The following is a 10,575-nucleotide window of genomic DNA, read 5'->3' as shown; positions in this document are numbered from 1 at the left end:
CTCCACTCTATGCCACTCCACTCTACGACACTCCACCATACGCACTCCACTCTACGCCACTTTACTCCACATTAAACAACTCCACTCTATGACACTCCAATCTGCTCCACTCCGTGCCACTCCACTCTACGACACTCCACCATACGCACTCCACTCTACGCCACTTTACTCCACATTAAACAACTCCACTTTATGACACTCCAATCTGCTCCACTCTATGCCACTCCACTCTACGACACTCCACCATACGCACTCCACTCTACGCCACTTTACTCCACATTAAACAACTCCACTCTATGACACTCCAATCTGCTCCACTCTATGCCACTCCACTCTACGACACTCCACCATACGCACTCCACTCTACGCCACTTTACTCCACATTAAACAACTCCACTCTATGACACTCCAATCTGCTCCACTCCGTGCCACTCCACTCTATGACACTCCACCATACGCACTCCACTCTACGCCACTTTACTCCACATTAAACAACTCCACTTTATGACACTCCAATCTGCTCCACTCTATGCCACTCCACTCTACGACACTCCACCATACGCACTCCACTCTACGCCACTTTACTCCACATTAAACAACTCCACTCTATGACACTCCAATCTGCTCCACTCCGTGCCACTCCACTCTACGACACTCCACCATACGCACTCCACTCTACGCCACTTTACTCCACATTAAACAACTCCACTTTATGACACTCCAATCTGCTCCACTCCACTCTACGACACTCCACCATACGCACTCCACTCTACGCCACTTTACTCCACATTAAACAACTCCACTCTATGACACTCCAATCTGCTCCACTCTGCGCCCCTTCACTCTATAACACACCACTCTCCTATCCTCGACTCCACCCTACACCACTCCACTCTACTCTGACACTCTCCTCCACACCTCTCCATAACACTCTACTAACCTCTACTCTATGACATTCTACACCGCTCTACAACACTCCACTCGATGACACTCCACTCTACCACACTCTATGACACTCTGTGTCACTCTACTCTATGACACAGCTCTCTTTGACACTCTACTGCACTGTATGCCCCTTCACAATATGCTACACCACTTCACTCTATACCACTCTACGTCACTCCACTCTTTTACACTCCACTCTATGACACTCTACTATGCTCCACTCTACTCCACTCCAATCTACGACACTGTATTCTACTCAACGCTACAACACTCCACTCTACTCCATTTCAGTCTATGACACTCTATTGAACTCCACTCTGTGACACTCTATGGCACTCTGTTCTGCTCCTCTCTACACAACTACACTTTATGCCACTCCACTCTACGACACTCCACTCTACGTCACTCCACTCCACGTCACTCCACTATACGTCACTCCACTCCACGTCACTCCACTATACGTCACTCCACTCTACGTCACTCCACACTACGACACTCCACTCCACGACACTCCACTCCACGTCACCCACTATACGTCACTCCACTCTACGTCACTCCACACTACGACACTCCACTCTACGACACTCCACTCTATGACACTCCACTCTACGACACTCAACTCTACGACACTCAACTCTACGTCACTCCACGCTTTTACACTCCACTCTATGACACTCTACTATGCTCCACTCTACTCCACTCCAATCTACGACACTGTATTCTGCTCAACGCTACAACACTCCACTCTACTCCATTTCAGTCTATGACACTCTATTGAACTCCACTCTGTGCCACAACAGTCTATGACAGTCTACGCCACTCCACTCTGTGACACTCTATGGCACTCTGTTCTACTCCTCTCTACACAACTACACTTTATGCCACTCCACTCTACGACACTCCACTCTACGTCACTCCACTCCACGTCACTCCACTCTACGTCACTCCACTCTACGTCACTCCACTCCACGTCACTCCACTCTACTTCACTCCACTCTACGTCACTCCACACTACGACACTCCACTCTACGACACTCCACTCTACGACACTCCACTCTACGTCACTCCACTCTACGTCACTCCACTCTACGTCACTCTACTTCTACGACACTACACTCGACGTCACTCCACTGTACGTCTCTACACTCTACAACACTGCACTCTATGACACTCCACTCTACATCACTCCACTCTACTAACTTTTAGCTATGCTGAACAGCAGCCACGCAGGTGCTCAACATGGCTAAAACACATTGACAAAGTCAATAGCTCCCGCATAAGAAAGACGTATTGGCTTTGCCGATGCTTGTTTATTATTGCTGATGAGGCAGCTCACACAAAAAGTAGATGGCGCTAGATGCTGTTTAAAAAGTAGGATCTTTTTCTGCTGTGAATCAGGTGCCCTGCTAGGTGCTCGTGCCACCTGGCGCAAACAAAAGAAGAGGGCCCCCCTGTATGTGGTTCTTTTTCCCGGGTTCCTCACAAAATCTTCTGCCAAGCCTTGTCCCTTCCCTCAGACCTCATGGCCAGCTCCTACCAAACCCATTCCCAGGGGTACCTGGGCTGCCTGAGGGTTGTGGGCAGGGCCGGCTTTAGAGCTGGTGGCGCCCAGGCCGCCAATCGTTTTTTGCGCTCCCCCCATGACACTAACTCCCGGCAAAGGGCCCCTCATCGCTCCATAGCCCCTCCCCCACATACATTTCATTTGTTTTAAAGTGCTGGTAAAGGCTGGCTTTACTAAACCACTCAGCTCTCCACATAAAATAAAGATCTGTTCTTTGCAGCAGGCATATTAACCCTCTGTGCTACCCTGTGACGAGTCAAGACTGCCACTAGACAAAACTCCCATCGATCTGTCCAGCAGGAACATTAATCCCAGCAGTTACCTGACATTTTTATTGCTGCCTGAAAGCTGGAGGCACAAAGAGCTGTGCAGCAGGTGCTTTAAATGGTATGGCATTGATAAACACAGCTTTTGTTTCCCTCTCCTCTTGTGATGTCACCCCACCCCTCCCAGGTGTGCCCCATACAGCTGCTGCACTGCCCTGCCAGTGCCCTCTCTCCTTTGATGTGCAGAGAGAGGGCTGCCCCTCCCGCCCTCTGACCACCACCTGGAGGGCGGGGCTGGGGGTCTGTGAGGGCTTCCAGGCCTCTCTGCAGAGAGAACAACTGCAAGGCGGAGCCTGAGGACACAACACAGGACCAGGCAGGCAGGGGTTAATTTGTAAAGCAATACGTGCTGGTGCTCTCATCAGGAGGCCGCTTGCTCCAGTCCATGCCTCCTCTTAGCGCTGCCTGGAACAGATCCAAATACTAACCATGAAAGCGAGTAGAGGGTGTGGCATAATGGCTAGAGCTGCCAACCTTGGAGCTGGAGAACCAGGTTTGAGCCCCGGCGTCGGCTCAACATCCTGTGATTCTGGGAGAATCATTTAAGCTCCATGTGCCTACCATAAATGAATGTGTCCTTAACTGGTGTTCAAGCGCCGGTGTTGATGGTTAAGTGCTGAGCTCCACAAACCACCAGCTCAAATTAAGCACGGAGCGCAGGAGACTCTATTCTGTGTCCCTCACACTCTTTTTCTCTCCCTGTCCCGCTTTTTCTCCTGCTGCTTTCTATCGTCTTCTCCCTCCTTCTTTCTCTCTCGCTCTCTTTCTCTCTCTCTCTCTCTCTCTCACTCTCTCGCTCTCTCTCTCTTTCTCTCGCTCTCTCTCACTCTTTCTACCACTCTCTGGCTCTTTCTGTCTCTCTCTCTCTCTCTCTCTCTCTCTCTCTCTCTCTCTCTCTCTCTCTCTCACACTCTTTCTACCTTTCTGGCTCTTTCTGTCTCTCTCTCTCTCTCTCTCTCTCTCTCTCTCTCTCTCTCTCTCTCTCTCTCTCTCTCGCTCACTCACTTTTTGTCCTGTAGCTTTCTGTCTTCCTCTCCCTCCTTCTTTCACTCTTGATATCTCTCTCTATTGCTCACTCTCTCTGTTTCTCTCCCCACCTCTCTCTCTCTCTCTCGCTCCATCTCTCTCCCTGTGTGTCTCTCTCTCTCCCTGCCTCCCTCCCTCTATCTCTCTGTCTCCCCCTCTCTTTCTCGCCCCACCTCTCTTTCTCACTCTCTTTAGCTCCATCTCTCTCCCTGCGTGTGTCTCTCTCTCCCTGCCTCCCTCCCTCTATCTCTCTGTCTCTCCCTCTCTTTCTCGCCCCACCTCTCTTTCTCACTCTCTCTCTCTCTATCTATCACTGTCTCTCTCCCTGCGTGTGTCTCTCTCCCTCTATCTCTCTGTCTCTCCCTCTCTTTCTCGCCCCACCTCTCTTTCTCACTCTCTTTTTCGATCTCGCTCTTACTCTCTTAGCCTATTTTTCTTTGTTTTTCTGCTCTTTCCCTCCGTCTGCTTTGTTATCTGTGCCCCATTGTCTCTCTTTTCTTCTTTCCCCCTCTCTCCGTCTTTCTCGCTCTTTCTTTCTTTCTCTCTCCTGTATCTCACACTTTCTCCTGTCTCTTTTTGTCTCGCTCGCCTCTCCCTGTTTCCGCCACATCACCGCTTTTTTCTTCCCTTTCTCCTCTTCTCTCTTTCTTTCTCCTCTTCTCTCTTTCTTTCTCCTCTTCTCTCTTTCTTTCTCCTCTTCTCTCTTTCTTTCTCCTCTTCTCTCTTTCTTTCTCCTCTTCTCTCTTTCTTTCTCCTCTTCTCTCTTTCTTTCTCCTCTTCTCTCTTTCTTTCACCTCTTCTCTCTTTCTTTCTCCTCTTCTCTCTCTCTTTCCCCTCTACTTCTTTTCATTTCTACCTGTCACGTGTTGTTTCTTTTTCTCGCTCCTTCTCTCTTTCACTTTTTCTTTGTTTGTTTGTTTGTTTCTTCTTCTCTCTCTCTCTCTCTCTCTCTCTCTCTCTCTCTCTCTCTCTCTCTCTCTTTTATTCCCTCTCTCTTTGTCTCCCTCTGTATTGATTTCTCCTTCTTTCTGTCCCGTTCCACTATCCACCCACGCACCTCCCCTCCTCCATGGGGAGGTTTAGGTGACACCCCCAGGTGCCCCGAGCGGATGATGTGAGGCTTCCACTCAGGTAGGAGAGTGCGGCGCACCCCCCACCCCCCCCATACACCACAGGTAACTGGGGGTTTTTATTTTATTTTATGCGTTTTTATATAGCGCAGACTTTACCCGAAGGCGTCAGAGCGCTTCACAATAGGCACAGTAATGATACATGAGGAGAACATTACAAGTGAACAAAATACAAAAGCAGACGTTAAGTTACATGAGGCAAAAGTGACAATAGTGAGCAACCAAAATACAAGAGGTAGCAAAGGGTGCATTACAGGAGGAAAAAAAGTGACGTGTGCAGGTTACAAAAGCGTACAAAGTCCAAGTAAAGGTATAGTACTGCAATAAATAGAGGACACTCAAACACAAGAACAAACATTACGTAGGCAATGGTACTTGTACTTGAACATAGCTGTGCAGGCCTCGTGACGTCGGGTCGGTGTCCCCGGCTCTGGAGCTTGGCTCCTATGCCCCCCCACCCCTCCCTCTCCCAGCGCCCCCCTCCCTGCAGCCCCCTCCCTCCCAGCGCCCTCTCCCTGCAGGAACCTCCCTCCCAGCGCCCCCTCCCTGCAGCCCCCTCCCTCCCAGCGCCCCCTCCCTGCAGCCCCCTCCCTGCCAGCGCCCCCTCCCTGCAACCCCCTCCCTCCCAGCGCCCCCTCCCTGCAGCCCCCTCCCTCCCAGCGCCCCCCCTGCAGCCCCCTCCCTGCCAGCGCCCCCCTCCCTGCAGCCCCTCCCTCTCAGCGCCCCCATCCCTGCAGCCCCTCCCTCCCAGCGCCCCTCCCTGCAGCCCCCTCCCTCATAACACCCCCTCCCTGCAGCCCCCTCCATCCCAGCGCCGCCTCCCTGCAGCCCCCTCCCTCCCAGCGCTCCTCTCCCACCCTTGCGATCCTGGGCCTGTTGAGGCCTGCTGCCCGCAGAGGGAGCCGGGACACCAGGGGGCTGGGCTGAGGGGGGAGTATCACCCATCCTCACACCCAGGCTCACACTGGCCCTCACTCCACAGACCTCAGATCTTATCCGGGGCAGACAGGGGAGTGTGGGGTCCTTGAAAAGCCACAGGAATCCTTATTTAACCGGCTGCTGGGGAAGCAGGGCCGTCCTACTCACACATCCATGTTTCAGGGCCCTCAGTGGCCCCTTGCATGGCCCTCACTTGCAGGGTCCAGTCCACGCCTGTGAACTCTGGCCAGCACAAACCCTTTGAAAGTGCAGCCAGCCCAGCAGTTCAATGTAAACAAACCCTCGCCTCCACATGTAGAAGGCGTTATAGGTCCAATCCAGACAGGCTTTCTGTGGCTTCGGAGGACTAAAACCTCATTTCACAGGTCTGTGATGCCCTTAGATGTCCAGTCCGGGAGACGCACCATCCTGATAGAGGACGGACAAGACGATCAAACTTTACTGTCCAGAGGAAGTAAAAGTTGTGACAAGGTTTCCGTCTGTGAACCTGCGGAAGGATCATTAACGGCAGAGTGGACCGAGTGTTGATGGCACCACCTTGAACCAGGGTCACCACACAGAGAAAACCCAAGCACAGGGCTGGTGCCTCAACACTGGGCATGGGGGGCCCAGCCTGCCAGCAGGACTGTCACCTAGGCAGTGGGTCTCGACATGCTGGAGTTGAGCGGTGGCTCTCCATGGGAGTGGACCGATGATGTCCAGGTCGGGTGACCTTCCCTCATTGCCAGTTACCTGGTTGTCCGGGCAGGCCAGCGCTGGAGCTGTCTACGTCCACTGCTGTGGAAGCCTCTCTCCCCTTTGGTACCGCATACATTTTGATTTATTGAGGCTTACTCCATGAGGGTGAGCTTGATGGGGTGCTGTGCCTTCTTGTTGCACGGGCAGCAGACTGTGGGTGCTGCCTGCTATCCACCTTTCGTGCACCCGTAGGTGGGTAAATGTCTTGAAAGCTGCCCATGACTCTTGTCGGTGGATCACTTGGCTCATGCATTGATGAAGAATAAAGCTAGCTGCTATAATTTGTGTGAACTGCAAGACACGCTGATCATCGACACTGCACGCGCACCTTGTAGTCCTGTGTTCATCCCAGGGCTACTGATAGCCCACAAGAACTGCTAGGGAAAGTTGAAAAGAATTTTGAGGAGAGTGTTCAAGAGGGTGTGAAACTGGAGAGAGGTAAAGAGGTGGAGTCCGTGCAATCACCCCAGAGGGTTTAACATGGTGGGAATGTTGGTGCCCAGGAGGGTGCAACCCCACTGTGACACCTCTGCATGCGCACCAGATACTCACAGAGCACATTTATCCTATGGCGGTCCACCATTTCATCTGGAAAGACTTTGAGGTAGCACATAGGTCTCTGCTCTGAAAGAGAGTGTTGCAGCCCCATGGCAGCAGCTTTGCTGTGTCAGTGGGGATAATGGAGATTGATCTTCCTCCCCCTCCCCTAGCAACTGCCCCTGCTCCTCTTAGGGGCAGCTGATGTGGGGACAGGGGATGAGGCCCCCAGCTCTCGGCACACCGGCTAACTGGTGGATAGTGTTCAGTGCATCCTGGTTGCATTGCACCACTGGACGGGGAAGCCACTGTGGGTACCAAGGGTCTGTCGCGATATCATTTACCCACCTGACCCATCTTGAAACACAGACCAAGGGGTCTAACATGTGTGCTTGTTACGGGGCAAATAAAAACCCAGTGGTGCAATGAAAATGTAGGCTGATAGCACCAGCAGAGGTGGAATCCCACCATGGCCTTACGGAAGGCGTGCTACCAGTCCATTTCACCCACTATGTCAGAGAGTTAGAGCAGGAGCATATGTGATAGTACATAAAGGATGGTGGACTCTGGTGGAGGTCTGTAGCAGTGCTGATGTGCAAATTGGTCCTCGGACCTGGGTATAAGGAGAAGAAATTAATCGAACCATCTAGTAACTGAATCCCTCCAAAGTTTCTCTCAGGTAGCAGGTGCTCAGTTTTATCTCATAAAGTAAATGATTATCAGTCTTGGAATGAAAACAACCTCAACCTATTCTCAAACTTTAAATGGATCGGAACCTTGGCTCGCTGACGTGGAGCTAGACATCGAATGCGAGTGCCTAGTGGGTCACTGTTAGTAAGCAGAACTGGCGCTGCAGGACAAATCGAACACCAGGTTAAAATTCCCGATGCCAACGCTCCTCAAACCCCAGAGAAGGTGTTGGTTGATAGAGACAGCCGGGTGGAAGCCATGGCAGTCAGAATCAGCTAAGGAGCGTGTAACATTTCACCTGCTGAATCAACTAGCCCTGCAAATGGATGGCACTGGAGAGTCAATACCGCACTCGGCTGTCGCCAATGCTGAGTGCCTTGAAATGAGTAGGAGGGCTACTGCGGTGCCCACGGATGTCCAGGGCAAGGGCCCTGGTACATAGTTGCCAAGTTTTTAGACAGCTTATGAGTGACATTTCTGAGTTTGCCGAATGCTAGCGTGTGACATTTCATTGCCTTATGTGTGACACTTTGAGTGACACTATGGCAAGCAGAAGCGAGACGTTAATTCTTGCACCAATGTGTACACAAGCCTAACGTGAGCTGTGAAGTGTCTGTGAGCACCAGGATTCCTTTACATGGGCGTTAGCAGCTGTAACACACAATATAATGGTGCTTTAGAAACATTTATGTGTATGCATTATACACCTTCTATAAGTGTAGATTTAGATTCAAATCACTGCACCAGTGAAGATGTCCTTCTACCAGTGCAAGGAGTTGAAATTATTGGCTGTTGCCTTTGCAGGAGCCTTGTTGTGGCACATCAGGACTGCGGCGAGTGACGGCCTTGCATAACTGCCAAAAATAACTATTTCTCATCTTGTGCAGTACCTCCAATAGCAGACTGCATCTTGGGCTTGCATTTCTACTTTTTTTGTAGATGGTCGGCTGGCTTCCATAATACTGATGTTATTGAAATTTAAGGCTTAGGAGTGCTTGAGTGGGCATCAGAGGAGACTGTAACAGGTGCAAAACAGCTTCAAACAGAATCCAGTGGCCATATCTGCAATATCACCCATGCCTCAATCACTATACTGCTTTAATATGGTTTTAAAAAAGTAGCCTATATGCAATTAGACTGTTGATGTTTGCTGGTCTTGTACAGAGAGGAGTAAACACATGTATGTTTGTTATTTCAGTTATTTCTGCAAACTGCTCTTTAGGTGCGAGGAAAGCATCTAAGTCACTGAAAGCAGTTTGTCAGAGATGGCATGCACAGATTTTAAGAGAGCCGGTAGGTCTATAGTTAGCCTGGGGCCAAGAAGCTACCCTGCCCATAACACCTTGTAGTTCCTAGTGACCTTACCTGTTGGCACACTTCTTCATACATACTTAGGCCTTCTCTAGTGGCAGCAAGGCCTCAGGCGTTGACGTGCGCCTGCCCTTGTGTCTAGCTTGCACCACTGTATGCCAGCCAGATCAACACAGCTTGGGGGCCTCTATGCAATGTGGCTCCGCTTAGTACAAGGCATTCAAGAACTCTGAGCCGGTGCTGTGCAGCACTCGCTACTAGTCCATTGATCCCCCGTGTTTGCACCGATGCCGCTGAGTGCGGACGCCCACATTGACCACTGAACCATCTGTCTGCCATAAGCAAAGTCGAAGCACCCTAGGGTCGTTCACGTGTGCAGCGCCACTTGTCTGGTGGGCGCAGCGACAGCACAGAGGAGAGGATGAAACACAATCTGGGCATGGCTGCCGCCAGCCTGGACCAATCATCAGCAGCGGGCGCGAGAAAATAGAAGACGCTTGATTCACGTGAGGCTGGACCCGTCGCTTGCTGTTGGTTTGTTCGTTTACCCTGATGGTCCTGCAGTCCGCCTGCTAATACAATGTATCCTAAACGCAAGACTGCATCCCCATAGCAAAGAGTCTGACATGCCGGCTGGCTGGCAAGCTATTGTTCTTGTTGGGAAGCAGAGCCAGGTCTGAGAGCAGCAGTGCATACTTTAAGAGCCTTAAGCAGGCTGCAGCTTTTGAAGTGTCGATTGTCTCAATGTTTTAGGGCGCTCCGTAAGCGTCACAAATACATTTTAGTGCGATAATCCGAACACCAGCACTAAAATGGGTTAGTGTAACCCCTGATGCGTGGTACCTGGCAGGGCTGCTGTTGGAGCCGATGCAGTTGCAGATCTTGGTGGTGGTAGCAAATATTCAAATGAGAATTTTGAAGGCTGAAGTGCAGAAAGGTTCTGTGTTAATTGCAGTTAAACAAGGTTCAGTTAGTCCTTAGGGTTGGGCGAGCCCCGTTGAGATGGTATTGTCGGTGGCCTCTGTTGCCCTCAGCCGATTAAAAGGAAGTCAGGTCCAGCTCCCGAACCTGAGGTGGCAGAGACAGGCACCATTGCAATGTCTAGTGCAATGACGCAAACATTGCTGGAGGAGCCAGCACGAGCCCCTGGAAGAGTTCTCTTTTATTTGTGCAGGGCAGGATGCACTGGAATAGATTCACCCTGAGAGATGGGCCCAAGCCTTGGAAAGTGGCCCCGTTCTGGAGGAATTATCTCCTTACCGATTTTATTAACTTTACGCTGAGCTCCAACATCACAATTGAGATCATCAAAAGGAATCTCTCTCTATCACTGTTCACCCTCCATGCCAATCGATAATGAGGAAATTAT

At 51.1% G+C, this 10,575-nt stretch overlaps 1 pseudogene; it reads left to right on the top strand.

Annotated features, from left to right (window-relative positions):
* The first annotated feature begins 6,888 nt into the window (after positions 1 to 6,888).
* Positions 6,889 to 7,035, top strand: LOC147678746 (5.8S ribosomal RNA; annotated as a pseudogene).
* Positions 7,036 to 10,575: the final 3,540 nt, after the last annotated feature.

This window comes from Lissotriton vulgaris, chromosome 12 (assembly GCF_964263255.1).
Source record: "Lissotriton vulgaris chromosome 12, aLisVul1.2, whole genome shotgun sequence".
NCBI classification, from domain to species: domain Eukaryota; kingdom Metazoa; phylum Chordata; class Amphibia; order Caudata; family Salamandridae; genus Lissotriton; species Lissotriton vulgaris.
The sequence above is the reverse complement of the archived record's forward strand: the minus strand, read 5'-3'. Positions and strand labels throughout refer to the sequence as shown.